Source organism: Tupaia chinensis, unplaced genomic scaffold (assembly GCF_000334495.1).
Source record: "Tupaia chinensis unplaced genomic scaffold, TupChi_1.0 Scaffold000527_1, whole genome shotgun sequence".
NCBI lineage: Eukaryota > Metazoa > Chordata > Mammalia > Scandentia > Tupaiidae > Tupaia > Tupaia belangeri.
Genome location: NW_006160040.1, coordinates 5305053 through 5323678, shown reverse-complemented (window position 1 = coordinate 5323678; position 18626 = coordinate 5305053). Strand labels below are relative to the sequence as shown.

The window sequence follows — 18626 nt, the reverse complement described above, 5'->3', positions numbered from 1 at the left end:
AAAGAAAGAAAGAAAGAAAGAAAGAAAGAAAGAAAGAAAGAAAGAAAGAAAGAAAGAAATCTCCCCCGATGGGGGAGGCCACACCACAGTCCCTTCTCCTCCATTCTCCCCCTGGGATCTTGGGCACTCATGCACATGCCTGGCATGAGTTTAGGCAGCCGGGTCTGGGACTCAAACTGTAACTATTAATCCATCTTCTGGTCCCCCTTTAATTAACTTTTGAATGCAATAACTGTATGTCCTTAGTGCAAAGATAAAAAGATCTACAAACCAATCTTGAACTCTGGCTGAATAGATTTGTTGTTGATAGACGTATAAATATTGTAATTCTAGGATTATTTTTTGTGGTATTATTGCAGAACTAAACAAAAAAGTAAAGTTTTTTGAGTTGGAGTGGGATTCAGAATTCTCACGATGAGAGAAATAGACTGGGAAAAAAACAAAGAACTGTGTGGTGTTGGGTTGAGATTAGTGGTTACTCCTGGTTCTGTCCACTGAAAAGGCTGTTACATTTCAGCAGTAATGAGCACAGATCTTGGTTTCTAAATACCATTTCCCATCAGAAAGAACCAGGATTTCTTGGAGAAATGGCTGATTCCAGGGCTGGACAGGGCTTGTTCTTAAAAGTAAGAAAGTGCCCATCAAATGAGGAGAATATGTTGTAAGAATATAGGAAACAGGATCAGCAGACGGCATAATGGTTACTTGCTTAGACTCCCATATAGTCAATCGCAGTTTGAGTCCCGGAACCGGTGGCTTGGGACTCACACCAGGCATGTGTGTATGCATGCCCAAAATCCTGAAAGGAGAATGGAGGAAGAGGGATTATGGTGTGGCCATCCCCCCTGGGGAGTGATTTCTCACTTTCTGTCCCTCTGTCTCTCTGGAAAGTGCATGTGTCCTATAGCAAAAAAAAACTCTCAAAAAAAAGAATAAAGAAAACATCTTAAAGGGGTTCCTACTGACCAACTCCAAGACTCTTAGAGTATCAAAACAAAAATAATGATGAATTATAAAAAAATAGAATTTCATGAATTCATGTTAATTCCATAAATAAAAGAGGAAGAGGGGTAGGCTCTTTAGAATGGAAAGCCAACTTATAAACATATATGAGTGAAGAAGTTAGAAAACAACACTTTGGAACATCATAGTACTAATTGACTCATACAGGAATCATCAATAAATGCTAAAACTATTAGGTGAAAGTCTCAAAGTATCTCTCCACAGACTTATTCATTGCAAAGGGAAAAACAGTAAGTTTGTAGTGGGAAAACTTGACTAACACCACCTCAACCAAGTGATAGAGGTTAACACCTTGGCAATGGAACATGCCTATGTGGGTGTGTTTTCTGATGTGATGAGTGAGGATATAGCATCACTGATGGTGTAAGCCTGTCAAAAATGCATAACCTGAATATACTCACCCGGAAACACCAACAAATCCAAACTGAACACATCCTATAAAACACTTGACCTGTGTTTGCCAAGATTGTTACTGTCGAGGAGCCAGAAGGTGGCATAGTGGTAAAGGCAATAGATTCCCATGTGACTGACTGTGGTTCAAGTCCTGAACCCAGCAGCTTGAAACACACTGCTTGCATGTGTGTATGTGCCCTAAGTCCAAAGAGGAGAATGGATAAGAGGGGATTGCAGTGTGGTTGTCCCCACCCGGGGAGGGGTGTGTGTGTGTGATTTTTCACTTTCTGTCTCACTATCTCGCTCTTTCTCTCTGGTGAGCACACATACCCTATAGCAAAAATCTCTTTAAAAAAAAAAAAGATTGTCAATATCATAAAAGACAAAATTAAAATATTGGGTAATTGAAAAACTCATGATATATTTTTCTGTTTTTCTATGCAAATTCTGCAAATTAATGTTATTAAATGAGGTAGGGGAAATAGGACAACGAAATGTAATGCATAATCCTGAATTAGGCCTTGGACTGGGGGAAAATTCCCCATAAAAAGCACTGTATGGCAACTGGTGAGAATTGACAGTAGACTATACTTTGGGTAATAACATTATACTAAGGCTAAAGTTCCTAAAATTGACCATTGCACTGGGGTAATGAAGGAAATGTCCTTGTTCTTAGAGGCTTTACGTGAAAGCATTTGTCAATAAAGGTGCATGATGTACCCAATTTTCTTTCATATGGTTCTGTAGAAATGATGATAATAATTATATAGAGAAGCTAGACAGAGAGGTAGATAAATAGGTAGACAGGCAGCTAGAGAAAAAAGGTGTGCTGTAAATGTTAATTGGTAAATGTAAGTAAAGAGTCTATGGGAGATCACCATATAATGTTTGTAATATTTCTGTAAATTTGAAATATTTTTCAAGGTAGAAAAGTTGCTTTTTTTTTTAAGTACCCTGATTCTTAGGCCTATCCATTGGAGAAGTGAAGATTAGACACCACAATTAAAACCAAAGGTGCAGAATCACCAAAGAACCTAGATGGTGGGTAACATGAGGATGTGGCAGGGAAGGGGGGTCAGCAGGGCCCCAGAATCTTTTTTTCCCAGGTTAGCATCCTGGGGTGCTTCATCTTCCAGCTGTACTGAGTCTGAGAAGAGAAAGGTATTTTCCCCACAGTTGCTATATCAGAAGTGTGGAGTCACCCTCAACTCCAATCTCTTACTCAGCTCTTCACCAAATTCTGTTTACTGAATTCTGAATCTACTCTTAAGCTGTAAGTCTAATTCATTCCCTCCTGTCCAGGTCCTCTGCCCAGGTCTTTGCTTCTTAGCCTGCATTTCTACAATACTTCCTAGCCAGTTTCCTGGCCTTCAGGAGCACCTCCCAGCCCATCCTTCTCACCTCAGCCGGGTGCAAAGTAGGGCTGCAAGGAGCTCTGCCGTTCCTGTGCTCGCCTCCACAAGGGTGCTCGCCTCCACATGGCGACATCTCCTACCACCGCCTACCATTTCCCAGGCTCTCTCTTCCACTCCGCTCCACACAGCCTTTGTTCCAACAATGCTGAACTCTTCCTAGTTTTCCAAACACATTGCTGATGTCTCCGAGGAAGGTCAAAAATGCCACTGATTTTCTTTGCTCATGTTGGCAACAACCTGGAAAATAAACAAAGAAATAAAGGAAGTGGCTTTGCTGTGATAGTGCAGGAGGTAGGTTAAATAATTGTAAATCTGTAAGCAACTAACCAAAATCTTAAAATTTTTAAAATTTCAAGGAGAAATAAAGAAATCTGCCATCACAAAGAAAAGTTTTAACATGTCTATTTCAGTGATGATAGAATAAGCATACAAGAATTAGGAAGGACACAGAATACTTAAACAACATGATTAACAAACTAGACCTAATGAATCCACATAGGAAAGCCCAAGGTTCAGATTCCAAGTGAACCCAAACACCCAGGTCCCTGGCTAGAAGGTTGGGCAAAGAGCATACTGTGACAAGACTCTGTCAGGGATCCATGTCTTTCTCTCTCTCAAGAAATAAACTGCAAAAGAGAGAGAGAGAGAGGAAGAAAGAGAGGAAGGAAGAAAGAAAGAAGAAAGGAAGGAAACAAGGAGAAAAGAAAGATAGATGAAAGTAAACAAATACTTATTGCCGAGTGGGGCAAAACTGGAGAATGGGGTTTAAGCTAGTCAGCAGCTGGCTTGGGAAGCTCTGGGCAACGCCATCTAGCCCCGCCTACACAGCTCACTCAGATAGGCCTCTCCACTTCCGCAGAGGCCAGGAGGTAAAGGGACAGAGAATGGTTAGATTTGTGCAAAAGGAATATTCCTTGCAGATGCATGGTGGAAAGAGGCACCCCCTCTAGCATACCCCAGGGATGGTATGCCCCTGTGCCTTTCTCATCTGCCTCCCAAAAATCCAAGAGAAGAGCCCTCCCCTGAAATAGACCGCAGGTGCACCCTGATTTCAGACTTTCAGCCTCTAGAACCATGAGAAGATAAATTTCACGCAGCGCGAGTACTGCGTAATGGCAGTCACGCAGACTAAGACACTGAGCACAGTCGGAATAAAGCTAATTACGTCTTCCTCAGCACTACCGCCTTTTACTAAACTTCAAAAAATAAGTATTTTACCAAAGTTAGACATTTACATAATTTTAAAAGCCACATGGTACTGAAAAGCTCATGATAAAAATGGTAGTTCTACAATTTTTTCTTAATCCCTCCTTTGAGCCCAGCTCCCTGGGGGAAAAACTCCTCACTCTTTTCAATTGTTTCTTAGAATGATGGGACCCATTCAGTGCTTCTAAATAATGTTTACACTATGTTCCCCGGATTTATCAGTTTTATACATTCATACTGACTTTCCATTGTAAGCATTTAGTACTTTTTATTTTATGTTCTACTATTAGTTCCCCTCCTTCCAACCTAATGGGACAAAGAAATGGATTATTATCTATTGAAGGTAACTTTATAGTATTATCAACTGGACTGGGGAGACATGTACACATGTTGGAATATTCACTTTGCAAGCTAAATAATGTGATTAAATGTATAAAAGAACTTGAAATAAAATTACAAAACAAAACAAAACAACAACAAACTCTAATGTAATACCACCATTTTTTTTTAGTAAGCATTCAGTGCCTGTATTATTTTGATCATGTAATTGTTTACTACCAAGCCAAATAGTAAACTTCAATTTCATTTCCTTTCTTGTGCAACTTTTTGTTTTACTATACATAGTGACGTTTTTCTTTCTTTTGGTTGTTTTTACATTACTGTCACAAATTCTTCACAAATTCTCCAATAAGATTATAAAACTCCTTTGGATGATATCTTCCATTTAAGTTCAATCATCAGTTAATCAGTTCAATATTTATTTCTGTTTCTACTATCATATTTGTAATGCCCACGAAGTTTTGTTTTTGCTTGTTTGTTATTGTTGTTGTTGTTGACAGGGAGTGCACACACTTACCAGAGAAAGGAAGAGATAAAAAGCAGCACTCACCCTCCACCCCCATGAAGTGTGGTCAGGCTGCATCCCTCGTCCTCCATTTCTCCATTTTGTTGAGATTTTGGGCATGCACACACTCATACTCACTGTGTTTTCCAAGCTGCCAGGGCTAGGACTCAAACTGTGCAGTTGACCATGTGGGATACAGTCACTTTAATCACTAGACCTATGCCCGTTAGTTTTATGTTGTTGTCCCAATATTCTCTTTTATTTTATTTGTTTTTGAGAGATTTTTTTTTCTTGCTGTAGGGCATGTGTGCTTACCAGGGAGACAGAGAAAGACAGAAAGTGAGAAATAATCCATGAGGGGGATGGCCATGTCACAATCCCTTCTCCATTCATGAGTTTCAAGCCGGTAGGTCTGGGACTTGAACCACAGTCAACCACATGGGTGTCCAGCACCTTAACCACTATACCATCTAATGGCCCCCAAATAATTCCCTTTTAATAGCAAACTCTTCTTGGTTTGAGAATGCTTTTTCTCTTCAAAGTTAGTAACTATAGGGTTTTTGTTTTGTTTTTAGTTTAGTTTTCTCTTTCTTCTGAGTTTTCTTTTGCTATTTAATTATTTTGATATCTGCTTTTCAGCTTAAAGATTTCCTCGAATGTCAAAGGATCTTTGGGTTGTTCATGAAACACTAAAAGGTGATCAAAACTCTTGTGTGCTTGAGGAGAAATGCTGAACAATTGGCTTGGGGGGTTTAGGGTGGGAACCTGTAAAATGATTCAGAGAAGACTCAGTTTTCTTTTCTTTTTTTTCTTTCTTCTTTTTAAAATTCAGAAACCCAAGCAGTCATTATCTGTATGTGTTTTCTCCAGGGTTGTTCATTTCCTCCAGAGAAAATTCACCAATCTTCTTCCTGAGGGTTAAACACCTGCTGCCCTGGGAATGGGGGACAAAGAGGACTGGGATTCTTTGAGCTCACTAAGTCAATGCTCACTCTCAGGACAATACTTTCCCCACTCTTCTGCTCCAACTGCAGAGAGTCCTATTCTAGGTCCCTCTCTCCACCAATTAACTCCTATTTGGGTATGGAAATGTGGCCCCTTAGCTGCTGCAGGCAGGTGAGTACACTGGGATCTAATTTCTCCTTAACAGAACTTCAACCAAATCTCTTGTTTTTACCTTGTGTCTGTCATAGTTCAGGCCTCTCCAATTCTCCACCCTCTGTGGAGTTCTATGGGCTGCTGTTTCTTTAATCCATGTCACTTCTACAGATACTTAGAGTCGGAATTTTCTGTTCCTCTCCTTCCTCCATTTTCCATCCTCCAAATTCATGACTGTTCTCATTCATTAGGTCTCTTCCTCAATTGTCTTTGTCCTTTTGGGTTTGTGTGTGTGTATGTATATGTATGTCTTTATATGTAGATAGATACAGATTAGTATTTATAGATATTTATATATGTATACACATATTTATATTTATATAAGTATATTTGTATTTATATGTTAATATTATATTAATATATTTGTATTTATGTTATATGTGTATATATTTATATTATATATGTGTGTGTGTGTATACTATATTTCATTCGTTTATTCTCATTTTAGTGCCCTATCAGGAGGGAGCAGTTTATATTCATGTTCAATTCACCATGTTTAATTGGAAGTTCATTCCATGTCTCTCTTTAGCGTGTGTGTTCTGCATCTCACTTACTCTGTGCTCTGTTGTTACTTGCCTGCTTCCTGGTGGCTTTCTGAGGGCAGCAGTCTCTTTGCATACCCAGCCCCTATTACAGATCTAGGGCATGCGATCATTATTTATTCAATTAAATGGAACATGATTTACATAGTTGGCTGTGACCATTGGACAGCTAGAAAATAAAGTAAATGTCCACTAAGGTCTTATCCATTCTCCCTTTCTCTATCGAAGACTGTCCTGATGGAAGAAAATTTTCAAGACTGAAGCAAAAATAGCAAACTTCTACTCATAATAGTGCTTGTTTAGAGTATGTACAGTTTTTCCTGCCTCTTTCAGAGAAGTGCTTCTTTTACTTAGAAGCAATTGCTTTTCAAAGGCTGGCAATTCTCATTAGTTACCAGGTGAGTGAATCTAATAAGAAAGGTCTCCTGAGTGAGCTGGGAGAAGCAATGGAACAAAACATGTAGTGAGGGGTATTTTTTCCTCCTGGCAAACCAAACAGGTCCAGTGTACACATAATTGAAAGGAAATGGACAGGTCTCACCTAAGGTGCATTTCTTCCACGTGCACAGAGAACTGGGCCTTCGGAGAAGAGTCCTTTGAGGTCCAGAAAAGACCTGTGTTAAGGAGTGCATTTACCTCTTATAGAGCTGTAGTGGGGCATGGATTTGCTGCTTCTGGGGAAAGCTGAAATGGCTTGTAATGGTTTCCTAGGGCTGCTGTAATAAATTGCCATGAACTGGCGGCTTAAAACAATGAGCTTAGTCTCTCACAGTTCAGGAGGGCCAGAAGTCCACAATCACTGTGTCAGGGCTAATCCTTATGGAGGTTCTGAGGGAGAAACTATCCCATGCCTCTCTCCTAGCTTCTGAAGGTTGCTGGCATCCTCAGCACTCCATGGCTTGCAGCTGCATTGCTACAAAAGGACTCCTTCCTCCATCTTCACAAGGCCTCCTTCCCACCGTGTATATCAGTGTATCTCCAACTTTCCCTCTCATTATAAGGACACTGATCATTGACTTTAGAATCCATGCTGACCTAGTATGACTTCATTTTAGCTAAGGTTCTGGGTAGATATGGATCTTCTGAAGACACTATTCAATGCCAAGTGGTCTAAAACCCTTATCCTCTTGCCCCCCTGCTTCTAGTTTTAAATTTTTAGGCAGCATTTGCAATAAAATACTTTCAGATAATTAATGTAGGAGAAGATAGGAACTGCTAGAGAAGGTGCCTGGAAAAAGAGGAAGATGAGTTTGCAGGTGAGTCTCCCACTCTTGGGCAGAGATTTTTTTTTTTTAAGTTTATTTATTGACTTCTATGAGAAAGAGAGCATAAGACCCCCAGCAGAGTTTTCATGTCACGATCATTTCCCAGCCTTTCTTTGCATTGCCCCAGCTCCAATCACAGGCACAGGTACAAGCCCCCAGCATGTGGAGGGAGGTCCTGGAACTCAAACCTGTGACCTTTCTAGGTAAGTCCAGTTGTGTTACCACTGTGCCATCGTCTGGTTCTTGAGTAGCAGTTCTTAACCTTGGCTGCACTTTAGAATCATTTAGGTTTTGAAATTCTGCTGCAAGGATTTCAAATCGGCAGTTTTCCCATTGTGAACCTGTAGACCACTGCTCCAGGGACCTTCCGGAAACCTTGCTGATGAGGCTAGCTTGTTTGAGCTCTCTTGGCCTCTGTTGGTGCAGGCCCTGCACACGTGTGCACTTGCTGATGCTGAGAATTTAGCACGTGTGGGTCTTAGTTCTGCTTCTTCATTTGCTTTGAAAAAGAACAGCTCCATGGGTGCTAGAAACTCAGAAGTTAATAAACAAAAAAGAACACTTGAGGGGGGTGGATAAGCAGGAGGCTTTGCATTTTATTTTATATTTCAGTAACAATTTTTTGTTTATGCATTCATCATAGAAAGTTGAAATCCACAAAGATCACTAAGGAGAAAATAAATCACCTAAAGCATTATCCTGGGAAAACAATGATTTGGTAAAGCGTTCTTCCAATGATTTTTGCCTATGCACTTACACAACAATATGTACTTTGTAAGCATGGAATTATGTGGTTTGGGTGCTTAAGTTTTTTGTTTTGTAATATATCAATAAACACTGTCAATAAATATTTCCCAGTAACTAGTCCTTGGAATTTAAATGGATCCATTTTATTCTTTTGTAGACAATATTCTATCATTTTTTTTCTTGTTTTTCATTCTCTCTCTCTCTCTTTTTTTTTCTTTGCCATAGGACACATTCTGTCTCCAGAGAGGAGAGAGACAGAGGGAAAATGGGAATGGGAAATCATCTCCCAGGGGATGTTCACACTTCAAACCCTTCTCCTCCACTCTCTTTTCAGCATCTTTGACATGCATATTTGCCCAGTGTGATTTTCAAGCCACCAGGTCCAGGACTTGAACTGTGGTTGGCCTTAAGGGAATGCAGTTGCTTCAACTACCTTGCCACCTGCTGGCCCCTGTTCTATAATTATTTAACCAATCACCATAAGAAAGTATCAAATGGAACTTCTCCTGCTGTCTGATTATTAGAGCTAAAACTAAAGAGTCAAGAAGCAGAGGCCCTGCCTTTGTCTCCGTCCTGTAAAGGTCTCCTGGCTCCATCCCCACAGTTCTGCTCCCTCAGCCCATCCCCATCCTCAGTCTTACTCCAGACTCTATAGGCCCAAGATGTGGAAATGAAAGGAGGCATTGCTATGAAGTTCCTGACCTAGAGAAATGCTTTGGATCCTGACCCAGATGAATCATAGGGTTTGGAGGTGCCTGCAAGGAGAGACTGGCATCTCATTCCCTACACATTTGCATCAAGTGTAAACTTGCTGATCTGCATTCTGCGTGAGAGAGCAGAAAATAAGGAGCTGATTAGAGATGGCACTACACAGAAAGGAAGCAGCTCTCTTGCCCCCAACCCCTTCTTACTTCATGATGGGGATGCAAGAGTTGCCCGCGGCCAGTGGCTGTCATGGAAGGCAACCAGGCTGTGCTGCCTTGCTGGCACACTGCCCCAAGACGACTCTGCAGGGAGACAGACTTGGGAACTATCTGCGCGGTTCTCTGGTGTGAGCTGGAATTGGGGCTGGGCCGATAGCACATCTTCCATCTGAGGTCACCATATTGAGGGAGGCAACCCAAAGATTCCCCGAAGAACGTACCCAAGTGCTCCATAAATGACTGTACATCTATCTTCATGCCTAATGCTCAGAGGATATTAAGCCCTAAGAAAGGACTACACTGAGTAAATAGACTTTTGTCCCTTTTCTACCTCTTCCACCTTTCTCCATCCCTTCCTCCAGAGGGCCTGGAAGCAGTAGAGTGATGGGGACCCAGAAACACACACACACACAATAACAGCTCATATCTCCTCCCAGAGCAGGTCCCCAAACCTGGAGGGAGGAAGGATATTGAGTTAGAAGTGAGTGAGAGCAACTTGGTCATGGGAACCAATGGCCTTTATTTTTCATTTATTTTTTCTCTCTCTCTTTTATGTGAAGCAGAGAGAGAAATGTCCTCTACAGGGTCTCACGCCACAACTCCCTCCCACTTCCTGTTCTCCCAGTCAGCCAGGACCACAGGTGGGCGCACATGCACTCAGCATGAATGGTTGCCCAGAAACCCATCCCCACCTTCCATACGGCCTCCGGCATTGCAGCAGGCTGTGCCATTGCTGTGCCACTGTGGCTGGGCCAGAGTGGATGGCCTTCAAAACAGGTGTGCCATTTACCTCCGCATTCGTCTCTAGCAATTTAGCTAAGAAATAATCACAGCTGTTAAAGAAATTATGTGGTAAAAGAATTGTCATATGTGAAAAGCATTTCCCTCCATCTTGAAAAGCCATCACACTTTATGGTTTTTTTTTTTTTTTTTTTTAAATCACCTGGGCCAGCAGGTGATGTGGTTAAGGCATGGACTTCTACGTGACTGACCACAGTTCAAGTCCTGAATCAGGCACCTTGAGAGTCACGCTGGGTGTGTGTGCATGTGTGCCAGTAGCCCCAGAGGGAGAGTAGAAAAGGGATTGTGGCATGGTCATCCCCCCAGGGGGTGATTTCTCACTTGCCCTCATCTGTTCTTTCAATAACTAACAGTTAACTTAATTCTGACAGTCTAGTTTTATATACATTTGCAATACAATAGCCCTCATGATAAATAGAATCATGTAAAATAGAGAAAGTGAGTTTTAAACAGCTGGTTATTACATAACGTTGAGAATACCATGTTCTAGTTAATGTTGCTGTGAAAAAATTAATTTAAATACAACAGTGTAAGCAACAGCCATGGGATTGTGTTCTTGGATTTCATGGACCTGAAATGTGTATAGGTCACAGCAGGTATGGTTCGTCTTGGCTGCAGGATTCTGCCTCACCTAACAAGCTGAATGGTTGTGGTTTCTCAAGCATACGGGTACTAGAAATATCTGGAGGTGTCTTCTTTCACGCAGCTGTCCCCTAGCAGGTATGACGATGAGCAGATTCAGTTGGGATAGCTGACCAGAGCGCCTTCATATGGCCTTGCTGGTAGCTAGGATAGCTCATGGTATGGTGGCTAGGTTCCAGAAGGGACCCTCCGAGTGAGGATGCCAAGAGAGAACCGGATGATAGCTGCATGACCTTTTACGATCCAGCATGGAAGTAAATGGTGTCACTTCCATCAATGGGTTAAACCAGTTACAAACCTGTTCACATTCAAAGGAGGGGACACGGAGAGGACCTCTCTTTCAATGGGAATGTTACACTGCCACAGATAGAATTCTTAATATTTCACAAAATTGGAGCAAAGTCTGCAAAGTCATGACAAGCTTTACACTTTTTCTCAATTATCGGCATAATATATCTGTGGTACTATTTTTCCAACAACAAGAATGTTCCTACGTCAACCGAGTCTGTGACACCAACTGGGTGTCCAACGATTCAATTAACTGAGGACTAAGTACTCAGAGTTAGCACAGACCCCACAAGCCAAGGACTCAGTCCCACAGGATGCCCCCACTTCAGACACCAGGGTCCCCAGGATACTCATGCTTCTTTTCAACTTGGCTACAATTTGGGGGCTACCATAACCACTCTTCAGTTTTGATAATTCACTGGGATGACTTACAGAGCTCAAGAAAGCACTTTATTACAACTACCAGCTTACTGTCAAATGGAAGAGATGGGCAGGACAAGGGATGGCAGAGCAACCGGACATCCACGTGTTCACCAACCCAGAAATTCCCCTAGCCTTCCTTCAGAATTTTAATCAAAACCTCATTATGATGATATGATATGATTGAATCACTGGCCATTGAGGGGATGACTGAAATCAATCTCCAGACCCTCTTCCCTACCACTGTGCAGGAGGAGGAAGATGGGGAGTGGGAGGGGAAGAGGTAGGGAAATTGAAATTGCTGAAAATGGAAAATTCTCACCCTCTAATTACGATTGATTTTTGGTGACCAGCTTTCATCAAGAAGCTATATAGCCCTTCCCTCTCCTTCCCTTGAGCCACCTCATGTGCAGACAAAAGATATTTCTGTCACTCAGGAAATTCCAGGGATTATAGAAACTGTGCTAGTAACCAGAAACAAGGAAGTATCTTTTTTTAATTATTATTATTATTTTTATATATACCACAACATAATACTCACTATCTATTGCGGAACCCTGGGCTAGGAGCTACAAGCCTGAAGAGGAAGAAGGTGCAGTACCTGCTTTTGAGGTGCTTTGAACCGATAATCAAATACTGTGAAATAAGCACCTGCAGGGAATCAATGGAAGAGTGACTAACCGCGCAAGGAAGCATGTGTTTGCAGAATTTCTTCCACTGAAGAAATTATTTCCTTGTTCATATTCCCCTGACTGCTCAGAAGACAGCCGTAGGAGTTTTATCAGCAGCATACAGCACATAAAGTGACTGCTTTTATCCAAGCAGGCCACGTGACCATGAGGGCACATGCCTGTCCAAGTCAAGCAGTAGGAAATCTGATAGGGATGAGCAGAAGTGTTTGGCAAATTGAAAGAATTTATATAAAGACATCCTTCCTAATATACAATAAAAATGCCTCTTGATGTGTGAAGACAGGTTGAGTGGTATATTTTATACTAGAGGGCTTCAAAAAGTTCATAAAAGATACATATTATGGGGACCAGTGGATGGTGTAATGGTTACATGGCTGGACTCCCACATGGCCTACCACAGTTCGAGTCTTGGACCTGGAAGCATGAAACTCACACCAGATGTGTGTGCATGTGTGCATGCCCAAAATCCCGAGAGGAGAATGGAGGAGGAGGAATTGTGGCATGGCCATCTTCTCTGGGGTGGTTGTGGGGGGTGATTTCTCATTTTCTGTCTCTCTGGAGAGCACAAGTGCCCTATAGCAAAAATCTCTTTTAAAAAAGAAACATATTATGAAAAACACTGCATGGCTTTCCTTTTTTTTTTTTTTTTTTTTTTGCACCAAAATAACTTCCACTTTAATTCTACTTTCCGTGAACGTTTTGAAGTCTCCTTATATATGCAGTGTTTACCTAATGTCCACACTGGGCAAGAGTACAAAAGAAAGCTGTCTGTCGAACTCTTTGGAAGTTATAAACCACCAGCTAAAGTATGTTCTATCCAGAGCCCACGGCCCACGGCAGACCTCTCTTTCCTGGCCTAAGAGACACCGCCTAGCCCACCATGGCTCCAGGCACATGTAGGCTGGTTTCAAAGCCAACCTAGAGCAGAGCAGGAGGCTCACTGACAAGGAAGGAGTGATTTCTGAGAAAGCTGTACTGCACGTAAGAAAAGAACTGAGGTCATGGCCCCTAGTTCCCCTCCTACTCTTTGTAGTGAAGTGTCATCTATTACTGCTCATGTCTTAAAACAAAACTGTTTCTGGCTTTGTTTTTAATCTTTCACAGTGGCAGGGTCACTTATTCCAAAGCAATGGCTTAAAACTACTGGATTCCAACTTTTTAAAAAATACAACTGTTTGAGAGCCTGTTAATGGTTGTATGGATCAAGCCTACCCCATCTGCTCCCTGAATCTCCTAGGCTAAAACCAGCATCATGCACAGAGCCAGCGACTCTCCAGGTTAGAAGAGACTTTACAAGGCTCCTCATCTGACTTTGCAAGAGATTTGGTTTTTGGTTTTGTTTTTTTTGTTGTTGTTTTTGTCTTTGGTTTTGAGAAGTTTTTGCTATAGGGTATGTGCGCTCGCCAGAAAGACTCAGAGACAGAGATAGAGATAGAAAGCGAGAAATCACCCCCCAGGGGGGATGATCACACCTCAATCTCTTCTCCTTCATTCTCCTCTCAGGACCAGGGACATGCGCCTGGCGTGAGTTTAAGCCACTGGGTCTGGGACTTAAACTGCAGTCGACCACATGGGAGTTCGGCGACAGAGCCATTTACGCTAACTGCTGGTCCCCCAATGAGAGATTTTGACGCTATGGGCAACAGAGACACATCACTCAGTCCTGCATTTGCCTTACTCAGTCCTATAATTTTTTTAAATTTATTTTTAAATTTATTTACATTTAATCACATGTTTTTACAGTATACAGTTCTTTTTCCAACACAAATTCCATGATGTCAGTCAAGACAAAGATACTACTATACACATTATCATCAGCAAATAGCTTCTCGTTTTTTGTCAATTAAGCGTACTTTTACCACTTTTTCCTTCCACCTTTCCTTCCCTCCCTTCCATACTAAACTTTTTCCCCTCACATTTTATTGATTCACAAAAGTATGGACAAAACTAGAATCTAGTGACAAGTGCATTGTAATTTCCTTCTGAAACTTTTTTTCTCTCTCTCTCCATTCCCCCTTTTACTAAAGAGAGGTATAAACTAACTTATTTGCAAAAAAAATTAGGTTAATCTCAATTCGGTCTGTTGTTTGCACAAAGCCCCATAAGAATTCAATTTCTGATGCAAGGCAACAAATACTATTGTATTATTGAACTTATGCAAATAACCATTCTGCCACAAAATAAGAATGTTCACAAATATTTTCCAATTGCAAAGGGGTCAGGGAAGGGAGAAAAGTTTATGTTTCAGTTAAGAAAATTCTTTTACAAATTGCTGAACTTAACAACAACTCAAAAGAAAACAGTCATCTTTAAATCTGGGAGACAAAGCATAGAGGAAAGTCAGTAATGCTTTTATAAAAAAAGTCACATCATTCTATTTCCCCAGTTCAGTCTCTCTGAACTGTAATCTCTGTTTTGTTGAATTTGCAGTGTTACTATGGTCTGACCTTCCTGTTAACATTCAACAGCATTATTGATATTTCAGAACTTGTCCCTACCATTAAGTTGGCCTTTTTCTTGGTAATTTTTTGTTCTCTTATTTGTCTGTCTTCAGTTTTCCTGGTATAGCGTTCCCGTCAGAACTTCTCGAAGACCTGGTCTGGTGTTGGCAAATCCTTTTAGGTTTTGTTTATCTGAGAATGTTTTTATCTTTTCTTCCTACATGAAAAATAATCTTGCCTCGGGAACCAGCAGTTAGCGTAATGGCTATGTCGCTGGACTCCCACGTAGTCGACCGCGGGTCACGTCCCGGACCCAGTGGCTTAAAACTCACACCGGGCACATGTGCGCGCGTGCCCAAGATCCCGAGAGGAGAATGGAGGAGAAGGGATTGCGGCTTGACCATCCCCACTGGAGGGTGATTTCTCGCTTTCTGTCTCTCTGTCTCTCTCTGTCTGTCTGGCGAGCGCACGCGCCCTATAGTGAAAACCTCTCCAAAAATAATAATAATAATAATCTTGCCAGATACATTATTTCTGGTTGAAAATGCTTTTCACTTAATGCTTTGAATATGTTTTCCCATTCTTTGCTTGCTTGCATTGTTCCCGATGAGATGTCCAATGTTATATCAGGATGTCCTTTGAAAGTAACATGTTTTTCCCTTGGGAATTTTAGTGTCTTGTCTCTGTGGTTTTGGTCAATCTGGCTATAATGTACTTTAGAGAAGATCTTCTTGGGTAGATTCTATGTGGGGTCCTTTGTATTTCTTGGGTCTGGATATTTGAATGCCTTTCTAAATTTGAAAATTTTTTTCCAGGATTTCACGGAATAGATTATCAATGCCCTGATTAGTTTCTTCACCTTCTGGAATACCGATTATCCAGATGTTTGGGCATCTAATGGTACCTAGTATTACTCATATATTATGCTCATTTTGGGGGGTTATTTTCTCAGTCTTTTTGGTGAATTTTTCTAGTTTAGAGGTTCTGTCTTCTACATCTGAGATTCTGCATGATCTAATCTGCTTTTAATACTTTCAAGGGAGGTTTTGATTATTACAGCCTTCATCTCTAACAGTTCTGTTTGATTCTTTTTTATGGTGTGTATTTCCTCTTTCAGATCATGGAAGAACTTCCTCACCTCCTGGAACTCATTGTCTCTTTTCTCCTGCATTTTCTAGAGTTCGTTGTCTTACTTCTCTTGCATCTCTGTTAGCTTTGTTACTATGAATATCCTAAATTCTTTATCTGAAATTTCCATGAGTTCCATTGTACTATCTGTGGATGATGAAGGGCTGTTCTCTTCCCTTGGGGTGGAGAAATTTTCTTGATTCTCCATATTTCTGAGCCTCTGTGGTGGTTTCTGATCATCTGATGGATTATATGGTACTTCTTACCTTCTGGCTTTTCGCTTGGTGTTGAGCTGGAAGGAGAGGTTTGGGGCAAAGCATATAGTCTCTTGTTTAGCCAGGCAGGACAAGTGGCCTGGCCCAGTAACTGTCCCACAGGATTGTTTCAGGCACAGAATGTCCTAGCAGCAGTTGGAAGAGGTGCAGCCCACCCTGATCTCAGTGAGGGTATTGGTATACCTCCTGGACCACGGGTGCCCAAGTAGCTGCCGTCTTCTTCTTTTTTTAATAGAGGCTTTTGTCTTAGGGCACATATGCTTGCCAGAGAGAGACAGAGACAGTGAGAGAGGAAGTAGGGATGGCCATGCGGCAAATCCCTTCTCCTCCATTCTCCTCCCGGGATCCTGGGAACACAAGTACATGCTCCCAGCTCAAGTAGCCTTCTTGAGCTCCCAGTACCAAATACTATTGGCTAACTAAAAACCAAACAAACCCCAGACCACAAAATTTACCTATATTTAATGATAACAAACAAGCCACTAAAGAGGGAAGAAAAACAACCAAACAAACAAGCCACTAAAGAGGGAAGAAAAACAATTCTGAGGATGTAACTAAGTTTCACTCTCACGGAAGGACCATAGGCAAGGAAGCATATGAGGCAGTTTCTTTTAAGGTTACATAGAGATATGTTTTAGCAACAGGATAGAGGGAAGACTCAAACCACTTAGTTTACAGGTCATTTTTAAGAAGAAAAAAAAACAAAGAAAGGATTTGAAGGAAGTACTGGAATTGAATAAACTTTAACCCATAAGTGAGTAGCAGATTTAGCCAAGCTCAGAGGCTAAAACTCCTTTCTTTCATGAAATGTTTCCCTGAAAGGAAAAAAAATGCTAAACCAGAACTTTCTCGAAGGTAAGATCCTTCTGTGGCTGGAGGAGAAGCCAGAGAAAGCCTGTATACCAGTCTCTGTTCCCAGCCTGCCTGCTACATACCTGAGCTGGGTGCAGGTAGAGTTCAGGCCACAGCAAGCCACCATAGACACATACTTCTCCAGCAGCACATCCAGAACAACCGCCGGTCATGCATGCATTCAGCACGTGTTTCCTGGGGCCTCTTCTACACCAGGCATGTGTTGGTACTGAGGTAGACACAAAGAAAGGTATGGAACAATCCTAGCCTCGTGGAGGTCTGACCATATGTCACATCTGACACAGATGCAAGAACACAGGCAAGAGATGAAGGATCCTGACTTGGCTTTGAAACACCCAATCTATGTGGTCTGGAAGTTGCCCAGCGTTTCCAGATTTTGGTTTCTCCATTTATACAATGGTGGTTTAGGCTTGTCTGAGTCTGTTATTGTATTATTAACAGAAAAACCAGGACTGGTGAATTATAAAGAAATAAGATTAAATAACTCACAATTGTGGCAGTTGGAAAATCCAAGGACATTACAAAATGGTAGAAGGTAAAACTTTAGCAAAGCACGGTCTGTATCCACGTGGCTCTTTCTCTGCCATTCTGATCTCATTCACTCTCCTGTAGACCTACATAACTCAGTCATGGAGGCCCCACCCTAATGACATTATTACACTAAAGGTCCCACCCTAGAACACCAGGGAGGAGTTAAGCTTTCACTTAATAGTTTTACAAGATAACCAATACAATCAAATTGAACACAGATTTCTAGGGGACATCCAGTCACTGCCCAGTAAGACCAAATTCCAAAACATGCAGCTTTAGGGGATAAACCATGATCCAAACTGTAACAGGGCTGGAGGAGAAACTCCTCCAACTCTATGGTTGTTTCCACTTCTCTTTTTGTCTCCGCATCAAGTTCTTTTCTTGTCACTGTGGGTGAGATTTAGTGGTATATAAGCACCTGTGTCCTGAAGGAAGGTCTCTGAAGGAAGCAGAACAATTCCATAGGATGGGACCTGAAATTCTAAATACAAACTCTATTTCCAAAGATCTCACAAGGCTTGGGTTGGAAAAATGAACCATTACAAATGATGGGTTGGGTCTCTTTCTCTTTTCCTCCTTTCCACTTGGGGCACCCCTCACTCCTTTCAGAAGAGTCCTTCACGTATCTACTGGGTCCTCAGGTCCTTATGTTTATAGGGCCCTGGCTGCCCAGGCCCCTGTGCCACCTAGCCACATGGGGGCGCCGTAGCCACCCCTTGGTGCTCCTCCATCTGTGAGTTGTTGCAGCAGCTGAGATGTCTATACTTTTTCCACTAACAGTGCAATTACTCATACTCTCTAGGGATGTCCTGATACCACTATAACCTTACAACAGAAGAAGGCCCCTCCTGTGGCCTCTGCTTCTTTTGTTGATACTTTAAGTTGTTTTGTATGAGCATTCTCTGTGCTGTTTTCAAGCATTTGGGGGACAAATCTCCCCCCCCCCAACTTTTTGCTATACTATTGCACTGTCCCAAAGCAGCCGTGCCTTGTCCAAGGGTTTGGCCAGGGACACTTCA

At 41.7% G+C, this 18626-nt stretch overlaps 1 long non-coding RNA gene across 1 annotated transcript in view; it reads right to left on the bottom strand.

Moving 5' to 3' along the window:
- LOC102489143 (uncharacterized) overlaps positions 1-17629 on the bottom strand; it is a 20211-nt gene extending 2582 nt beyond the window's left edge. The window contains exons 1-3 of the long non-coding RNA XR_335759.1: positions 17566-17629; positions 17139-17284; positions 2818-3068 (exon numbers count right to left, since the gene is read on the bottom strand). This is a non-coding gene — a long non-coding RNA (uncharacterized LOC102489143). The remainder of the gene's footprint in view (positions 1-2817; positions 3069-17138; positions 17285-17565) is intronic.
- Positions 17630-18626: the final 997 nt, after the last annotated feature.